This window comes from Mus caroli, chromosome 10 (genome assembly GCF_900094665.2).
Source record: "Mus caroli chromosome 10, CAROLI_EIJ_v1.1, whole genome shotgun sequence".
NCBI classification, from domain to species: Eukaryota; Metazoa; Chordata; class Mammalia; order Rodentia; family Muridae; genus Mus; species Mus caroli.
In genome coordinates this window covers 112,005,885-112,015,235 of record NC_034579.1, presented here as the reverse complement: position 1 = coordinate 112,015,235, position 9,351 = coordinate 112,005,885, and positions in this window count along the sequence as shown.

Genomic DNA, 9,351 nt, shown 5'->3' with positions numbered 1-9,351 from the left:
ATAAACTTTTTTTTTAAATCAAAGGCAGGGGTGAAATCAACCAATTAGAAACAAATAGAACAATACAAACAATCAATAAAACCAAGGGCTGATTCTTTGAGAAAATCAGCAAGATAGACAAACTCATAGCCAAACTAATGAAAAGACAAAGAGACAGTAGCCAAATAAATACAATCAGAAATGAAAAGGAAGACATAACTGAGGAAATCCAAAGAATCATTAGTTCTTACTTCACAAGTTTGTACTCCACAAAATTGGAAAATCTAATGAAGTGGATAATTTTCTAGATAGAAACTAACTAATAGTGGTATTTTCCAGATACCACTAACCAAAGGTAAATCAGATCAGATAAATAAACAGTCCTATAACCCCTAAGGATATAGAAGCAGTCAATAAATGTCTCCCAACCAAAAAAAAAAAAAAAAAAAAAAAAAAGCACAGAGCCAGATGGTTTTAGTGCAGAATTTTATAAGACTTTCAAAGAAGAATTAACACCAATACTCCTCAAATTATTCTAGAAATAGAAGGAACACTGCCAAACTCGTTCTATGAGGCTGCAGTCACCCTGGTACCTAAGCCACACAAAAACTCAATAAAGAAAGAGAATTTCAGACCAATTTCCCTTACGAACATTGATGCAAAATACTCAATAAAATACTCACAAACAAAATCCAACAATACATCAAAAACACCGTCCACCATGGTCAAGTAAGTTTCATCTCAGGGGTGCAGGAATGGCTCAGTATATGAAAATCCATCAATGTAACCCACCACATAAACAAACTGAAAGAAGAACAAGAACCACATGATCATCTCATTAGATGCTGAAAAAGCCTTTGACAAAATCCAACTCATACCTAAACATGATAACAAGCAGTATGCAGCAAATCAGTAACCAACATCAAACTAAATGGAGAGAAACTTGAAGCAATTTCACTAAAATCAGGGACAAGACAAGGCTGCCCACTCTCCCCCCATCTATTCAACATAGTACTCCGAGTTCTTGCCAGAGCAATTAGACAACAAAAGGAGATCAAAGGGACAGAAATTAGAAAGGAGAAGTCAGAGTATCAGTATTCAGAGATAACATGAAACTCTACCTAAGTGACCTCAAAAATTCCACCAGGGAACGCCCACAGCTGATAAACACCTTTAGCACTGTGGCCAGATACAAAGCTACCTCACAAAATCAGTAGCCCTCCTTTATAGAATTGACAAATGGGACAACCAGTGCCTGACAAATACAGAGGTGGATGTTTGCAGCCAACCATTGAACTGAGCACGGGGTCCCCAATGAAGGAGGTAGAGAAAGGACCCAAGGAGCTGAAGGGGTTTGCAGCCCCATAGGAGGAACAACAATATGAACTAACCAGTACCCCCAGAGCTCCCAGGGACTAAACCGCCAACCAAAGAGTACACATGGTGGAACTCATGACTCCAGCTGCGTATGTAGCAGAGGATGGCCTAGTTGGTCATCAATGGGAGGAAAAGGCCCTTGGTCCTGTGAAGGCTCTATGCCCCAGTGTAGGGGAATACCAGGGCCAGGAATCGGGAGTGGGTGAGTTGGTGAGCAGGGGAAGGGGGGAAGGGATAGGGGGTTTTCAGAGGAGAAACCCCTCCCCCCCCTTTGATTACTAATTAAGAAAATGCCTTACAGCTGGTGGAGGCATGTCCTCAACTGAGGCTCCTTCCTCTCTGGTGACTCTAGCTTGTGTTAAGTTAACACAAAAGCAGCCAGTCCAAGGAGGATGATAAAGTATATATGAGGATTGCTGTTGCTGTAATTAAACAGCATGGCTAACAGCAACATGAGGAGGAAAGGTTTTTCTTCAGCTTAGACATCCCTATCAAAGTCTCCCATCATGGACAGAAGGCAGGACAGGTACCCAAGGCGGGAACCTGGAGGCAGGAACTGAAGCAGAGAGCCATGAAGAACACTTCTTACTGGCTTGCACACCCTGCTTTCATATACAATTCAGGACTGCCTGTGGTCCAGCCGAGCTGTGAGCTCTGCCCATCCTTTTTATCATTAATTAGGACCACTAATAACACATGACCCACAGTCTTACCCACAGCTCAGTCTGGTGGGAGCATTTTCTCGATTGAGTTTCCCTCTTCCTGAATAACTGTAGCTAGAGTCAGGTTGATGTCCCAGCTAGCCAGTACAAATGTCTTTGTCTTGTCACTACTTTAAAAGAGAAAGCTCCGCTGAGCAGTTACTGAAATTGGTAGTTGATTCACGTTGTGATTTTAAGCACTAGACGTCCTGGTCACATTTGCTAAGATGTTATTTTTATCTTAAATCAAATCAAAATTCTTTTTAGCATTTGTGTAGATTATTTTCATTCAGTAACCTTTCAATGTGGATATTTTGTGTAAGTCGATTTCTCAACATTAAATTACATTTGCAATAAGCCTGATTTGGTCTTGATGCATTTTCTAGTATTGAATTCAATCAGATGATAATAACCCTTTGCATACAGATCTTGCAGCACCCCACGTATTTTAACATAAAGTGTTCTCATTATTTTCAGTAATAATACTATTTTCTCTTCCCAAAATTATTTTGGAGAGGTTCTAAAGTTATTAGTTATTCCCAAGCAGTGAAGATCTGCTTTAAATTCTGCTACTACAATTTAAGTGTCAAGAGAATACATTTTTAAAAAATGAAAGAAAAAAAAAGCTGTAGTTGTTTCAGTAGGTATTAGTTGATGGACAAGGTGAACTGCACTAGCAGCTTAGCTCCAAGGGCTTAATGATTTTACATTTTACATAACCACACATGTTCATTCTTGCTCTCACTAGTAAGTATTTAACGTAGTTTGGTAGAAAGTCTTCCCAGGATTCAGGTTAATGCAGTGGTTCTCAACCTGTGGGTCAAGCAATCCTTTCACAAGGATTGCATCTCAGATATCCTGCATCTCAGAGATTTACATTATGATTCATAACAGTATCAAGATTACAGTTATGAATCAACAGTGAAAATGGTTTTATGGTTGGGGATCACCAACGCACGAGGCACTGTATTAAAGAGTCACAGCCTTAGGATGGTTGAGAACCGCTGGCTTAATGGAGTGTTGACACTTGCTTGATCCTGTTATTTCCGCTTGCATTGGGAGTATTCTGTAACAAGCAAGAGAATGAATGCAGAGCTAATTCTTCCTTTGAAAGCTCTGACCTAAAAGTAAAACGCGCTGCTTCCATTCATAGTCACTGGAGACAGTCACGTGGCCTCGCCTAACCACAAGGCTATGTGGCCCAGCAAAGGAAACCCACAAGGTAGTAGAGATCTGCAAAAACACTATAACCTACCTGATCAGGACTAGTTTGAGAGTATAACCCTGATACTATAATGAGCTTATGCTAAATGGCAGCATGAATATTTTAGGAATGTTTTATGAAAACTGAGGTAAGCAGGACCGGAGAGATGGCTCAGTGTGGTTAAGAGCACTGACTGCTCTTCCGAAGGTCCTGAGTTCAAATCCTAGCAACCACATGGTGGCTCACAACCATTCATAATGAGATCTGTCTGACACCCTCTTCTGGTGTGTCTGAAGACAGCTACAGTGTACTTACATATAATAATAAATAAACCTTTGGGCTGGAGCTAGCGGGGCCAAATCAAGCAGGGCTAAAGCAAGCGAGGCCGGAGTGAGCAGAGGTCCTGAGTTCAATTCCCAACAACCACTGATGGCTCACAACCTTCTGTACAGCTACAGTGTGCTCATATACATAAAATAAATAAATAAATCATTTTTAAAAAAACAAACAAACAAAAAAAGCGAGGAAAGCAAAGAAAGACCTCTAAAAAGATCAATGTCACTATGGAGAAATTTATTTATTTAATTGAAACTTTAAGATTAAAAAAATATTAAACTATGAAGCTCCAAGAATGGAGTGTAACATCACGAACTATTATTTTGTTGTAAATAATACAACAAATGGACAAAAGACACACACACAAAAGTCACATTTTAAAAACTAGACAGCCGTCAGCTAAGGATGCTGACCCATGAAAAGCCAGCTAGTGACTGCTACGGTGACAGTGACCCACTGGTTACTCCCTGGAGAAAATTTGCAAAATGCAGTTCAAGGGAAACCATCTCAAATAGTAGGATGGGCTAACATTGGCAAGGATTTGGGAGAATCAAGACATCCAGTGTTCCTAAAACCGAGTCCCTGAGAGGAGAGATCAGCCCAGACACTGAACTGGCCGTGTCTACAGTGACTTCTCCAAACATCCCACAGAGAACAGACCAGCTCACTTTCATTGCCTGAGGCTAAAGAAAGAACCACTCGGGAGGGCTGGAGGTGGAAGTGCACATGGCTGCGATGTTGGCATTTGACCAAGCAAAATGGGAAACCTGTAAGCCAAGGATAGAGCATTTGGAAGGGCTTGCTTCCATGAGGAATTGCTAGCCTCAGACGATTCTACTGCTGCCTAATACATCTACCAAAAACAAAACAAAACAAAATCCAAATAGGTAAAAGCTTTTCCAAACATCTTAGCTGCATCCTATAAAAGAGACTCAGAAGATTGTTATAAGTATATAAAAAATATGTAGCTTCCAGCAAAGTAGGATTTGCAATGCCTAGCATGCAAGAAGTAATTGCCAGACAGGAAAATGGGGTAACAGGAGGAAGGAGAAGGGAGGAGGAGGGAGAGACCACCACAGCACTGTCATGATTAACTTCAGCATTGCATTGGAAAGCTATGGATCTCACTTAAACTGTGATTCTGCCTTCAAAATGAGGGATGGAAAGGAAGATGTGGGGGGAGAAGGCAAACATCCTGTCTGCTACCAAAGCTATGACCAATACACATCCCAAGCATCTGGACCAAACATCTGCATGGATAGGGATTAAACTATGTAATATAATATTATATATATATATATAATATTTGCAAAACTATATCACAGTACAAACACATGGTTAAAAGCATGTGTGTTATGTTCTGACTGTTTCCTCCCTCACTTCTATACCCTTTGAAAGTTAATAGCTTTATAGCAGTCCATCAAATAGACATGCCTTAGGTATTGAATGTAATGTATAATCCTTAATATCATATATTTACTAATTTTAATTATTAACAGTTCTATAATAGGCACACTTTACACAGAACTTTGTATATACCACTGAATATTTTCTTAAGATAAATTGCGTGACAGGCTAGAGACATAGAAAAGGTATTGATCAAGTATTTCCTTCTGCCAAGAACTTATTCCCTGTCGTGAGATCAAGGGCTGGCTTTGTGTCTTCGCACTTACCCAGAGCAGCTACTGCACTCCAGCTTTAAAGGTTAAAGTCAATTTTCATTGCTGTGATAGAACTGATAGTTTGATGACCACTGACATGAACCAAGTATTCTCATATTTGGTACAAATTTGTATTGTTTCATTCATAAATTAGCTCTTGAATGTCTTCTGTCCTCCTAAGTCAAAGAATAAATAAATAAAAATAAGTAATGTAAGGAAACAAATATGAAAGGTGGGACACGTTGAATAGCTACTTAGATCTAAATATGTGTTTAGAAAGGTAAATGGCCAGGAATAATTGGATACTATAAAATGAATAAAGGATGCTGTTAGAGCTAACTAAAGACTTCCATGTACTGATTTCACTGTATATTCTTTGTGATAGAGATTAATGGTCAGAACGTAAATGCAGTTTAGACATTGATAAGGAAGAATTCAAGTCCAGCATAGATCAAGACTTACAGAGAACTTCCTCTCATGTAAATGTATCACTCCGAGACTCACTAAACTGTCAGAATATTGCTAATATTTACAGAACCTTGTGAAAGAGGAGCCTATGGCTGTCAGTTGCCTGCTAAACATTGCTTGGAGATTTAAAGAAGGGAGGTGGGTGAAGCATACACTTCTCTGTGGGTATTAGGACAAATGTTTATGGATTGCTCTTAGGGGCTGTGCTGGTCTCGTAGATTACCAGTTGTAGATTCTCTTCCAAGAACCAGGACTTCACTAGCACTGAGTAGCTAGCTAGTTTTCCACGATCAGGTATGGTTTCTGAGGAAACTTCTCTTTGCAACATAAGAAGACCACTATAGAAAACCACAACCAATCAGAATGCAGAGTTGTGGATCCCAGTCCCAGTGGATACATCTACAGCAGAACCCCATGCCTAAGGCTCAGGGAGCACTGCAGAAGAGGCGGTGGGAAGACTGTAAGAGCCAGAAGATCAGGGAGTTTGCTGTGAGCGTGTGTCTCCAAGTATTATCAGAAGCCATATCCACAAACTTTCACCGCCATGACTACGCAAATGTGAGCTGAACAGGGATGATACCAATGGACAGGCCGAAGGGGGCGGGGAAAGCCCGGGAGGCCTCAGTATTACACAAAGAACTACTAACATGGGAGGAGAGCTGGGAGTGGGAGAGATGGTCTTCTCCAGGGAATAACACAGCACCTGAATGTCCAATGCCAAACAGTCGGCCATGCGAGCATACATACTAGTAGCATTATTCAGGTGGAACAGGTTATATTTAGGTATATATATATATATATATATATATACAAATACATGTATAAATATATTATATTATTCATATATGTGTGTTTATATATCTGTAATATATAAATACAACATATATAATCTATAACATATTAATATAATTATTAAATATATATCATATATTTATAATGCATGAAAATATATGTATATATGTATAGTGTATATGCATACACATACATTCATGTGTGTGTGTGTGAGTGTGTGCGTGTGTGTGTGTGTGTGTGTATGTGTGCCATAACAGTTAATGGAAATGAAGCCATCTATTTGTAAGAGAGTAGAGAGGTCACATTGAAGAGCTTGAAGGAAGAAAAGGTGAGGGAGAGATGTTCTAATTGTATTGTAATCTATAAAAAACTTTAAAAAGGATGGAAGTGGGAAACCTGGGTAAATCATGCCATGTCAGGGATAAAAAGACACACATGCATTCCCACCTAATAAAAAGGGTCATCCAAAATGTTGGGTCTGGTGGGCCCAGTCCTCCATTTGCGTTGTGCAAATGAAGGGGGTTGCAAATCAATAATAAAGTTTAGTGGGAACATGCGCAAATGGAAACGAATCATTTGAAAAGATGTGAGTTACTTAGTGTACAGGGTTAGGCAACTGGTTTGCTTTATAAAAAATGGGGCAGAAATTGTTAAAATAGCAAGAAAAATATTTCTAAAATCAATTTTAGAGCTACAAATAAACAATTTCTCTCTAGAGCAGGCAAGGGACTGGAGAGATTATCTTGTCTAAGCCTTCATTTTACAGCTGTCAAAACAGAGATCAAGTCAGGTAAAGTGCCTTCCCCAGCCTCCCAACAAGTTAGCTGCATGAGTTAACGCTACATCATCTGTCACACCGACTTGTCTTCTCCAGCTCTTGATTACTGTCTCTCGTGTTCCATCCTTTCGAGAAAAGTGAGGTTCCCTCAGCAGGATGTAATTGCTTTTTCCAAAGGGCAAAGGAAGTGGGTGTCTTGGATTGAAACATGGATTTCCAACCGGATTTGAGATTACTAGGGGAGGAGACCTAAATCACCATGGGCCCTTCAGTCTGACAGTTGGTATCTCTTGACTACGCACATGGAACGTGCTCTGTCCTGTTCAAAGGAGGAAGATTAGTGTCCTCCTGGCCTCGTTTCTAAACCCACATCCTAATGCAGTCCTCACAGCCTGGCTTGGCAACTTGACCTCTTGTGTGGTGGTACCATGCACTGTGTGCAGACCCTGCCACCCACCGTGGCCTTCCGCGGACAAAGGGAGACATCTTGGAAATCCTTTCTTCACGTACACTGGCTGCTCCTTTGGCTGAAGCCCAGTCATCAGTGCTTTCTGCCTCTGTGCAGACATCCCGGTATAACCAGCATCTCTCCAGGGAGACTTCCTGTTCCTACTCTCCTTGCCCGTTACCCTTTATCCTACTATTTCATTTCAGTTTTTATAACTGCACCATCAGTTGGATTTTTCTCTAACTTCTTCACATTTTTTTAACTTTATGTGCATTCTAAAAAATGCAAATATCAGTTATATTCAGCCCTGGAAATCTAGCACCCTATCAAGAGGTTGGTTTATCAGAAGACCTCTGTAAAAACAAAACAAAACAAAACAAAACAACAAACAAAAAAACCTTTCCCAATCAATTCAGACTCTATCCTTCCTAAGTGAACATGATCAATTCAGCTTTAGCTGGGCCCAATATTTATACTACCCCTTATCTTAAACAAAAGGCCAAAAAAGAGATGGGCTCCATATTAATGAATATTTTGGCATGTATGAGAATCAGGTAGAGTGAAGGACCCGAAGTCCCACAATTACTTATTTTTTTTTTTAAAGATGTATTTATTGATTATATGTAAGTACACTGTAGTTGTCTTAAGACACTCCAGAAGAGGGAGTCAGATCTCATTACGGATGGTTGTGAGCCACCATGTGGTTGCTGGGATTTGAACTCCGGACCTTTGGAAGAGCAATCGGGTGCTCTTACCCACTGAGCCATCTCACCAGCCCCCCACAATTACTTATTGTGGTTTGAATACGCTTGGCCTAGTGAGTGACACTGTTAGGAGGTGTGGCCTTGTTGGAGTGGGTGTGGCCTTGGAGTGGGTGTGGCCTTGTTGGAGTAGGTGTGTCACATTGTAGGGATGGGCTTTGAGAGCCTCCTCCAAGCTGCCTGAGGAGTCAGTCTTGTGTATGACTTCAGAACAAGATGTAGAACTCTCAGCTCCTCCAGCACCATGTCTGCCTGGATGCTGCCATGCTCCTTCCTTGATGATAATGGACTGAATCTCTGAACCTGTAAGCCAGTCCCAATTAAATGTTGTCCTTATAAGAGTTGCCTTTTTGTCATGGTGTCTGTTCACAGCAGTAAAACCCTAACTAAGTCAGTTACCACCTGCACTGGTTAGTTTTTGGCAACTACTGTAACAAACTAGATCCATAATATGAAGAGGAAACGTCAAGAGGAATCACCTCCATCGGATTGGCCTGTGGGCATCTCTCTGGAGGCTTTTTCTTGATGAGTGATTATTGTATCAGGTTCCAGCCCACTGTGGGTGATGCCACTGCTGAACAGATCATCCTGGTTATATAAGATGCCGCAGACCCTCTGGGCCCCTTTGTCTGTGTGGAAAGGGTCTCTAGTCACAGGTGGGCAAAGCGTTGGATGGAATGACAGACAGATGCACACAGGAGAGGTTGTGTAGAATCTGAATGTAATTTGTCAAATTGAGCATCANACTTTTTATACAGAAGACAATAAGGAAGTTGGGTGAGATACCCGCAAGGTACAAAGAGGTTACTGGATTCTTACATAAAACAGGAATGCAAACACAGAAGG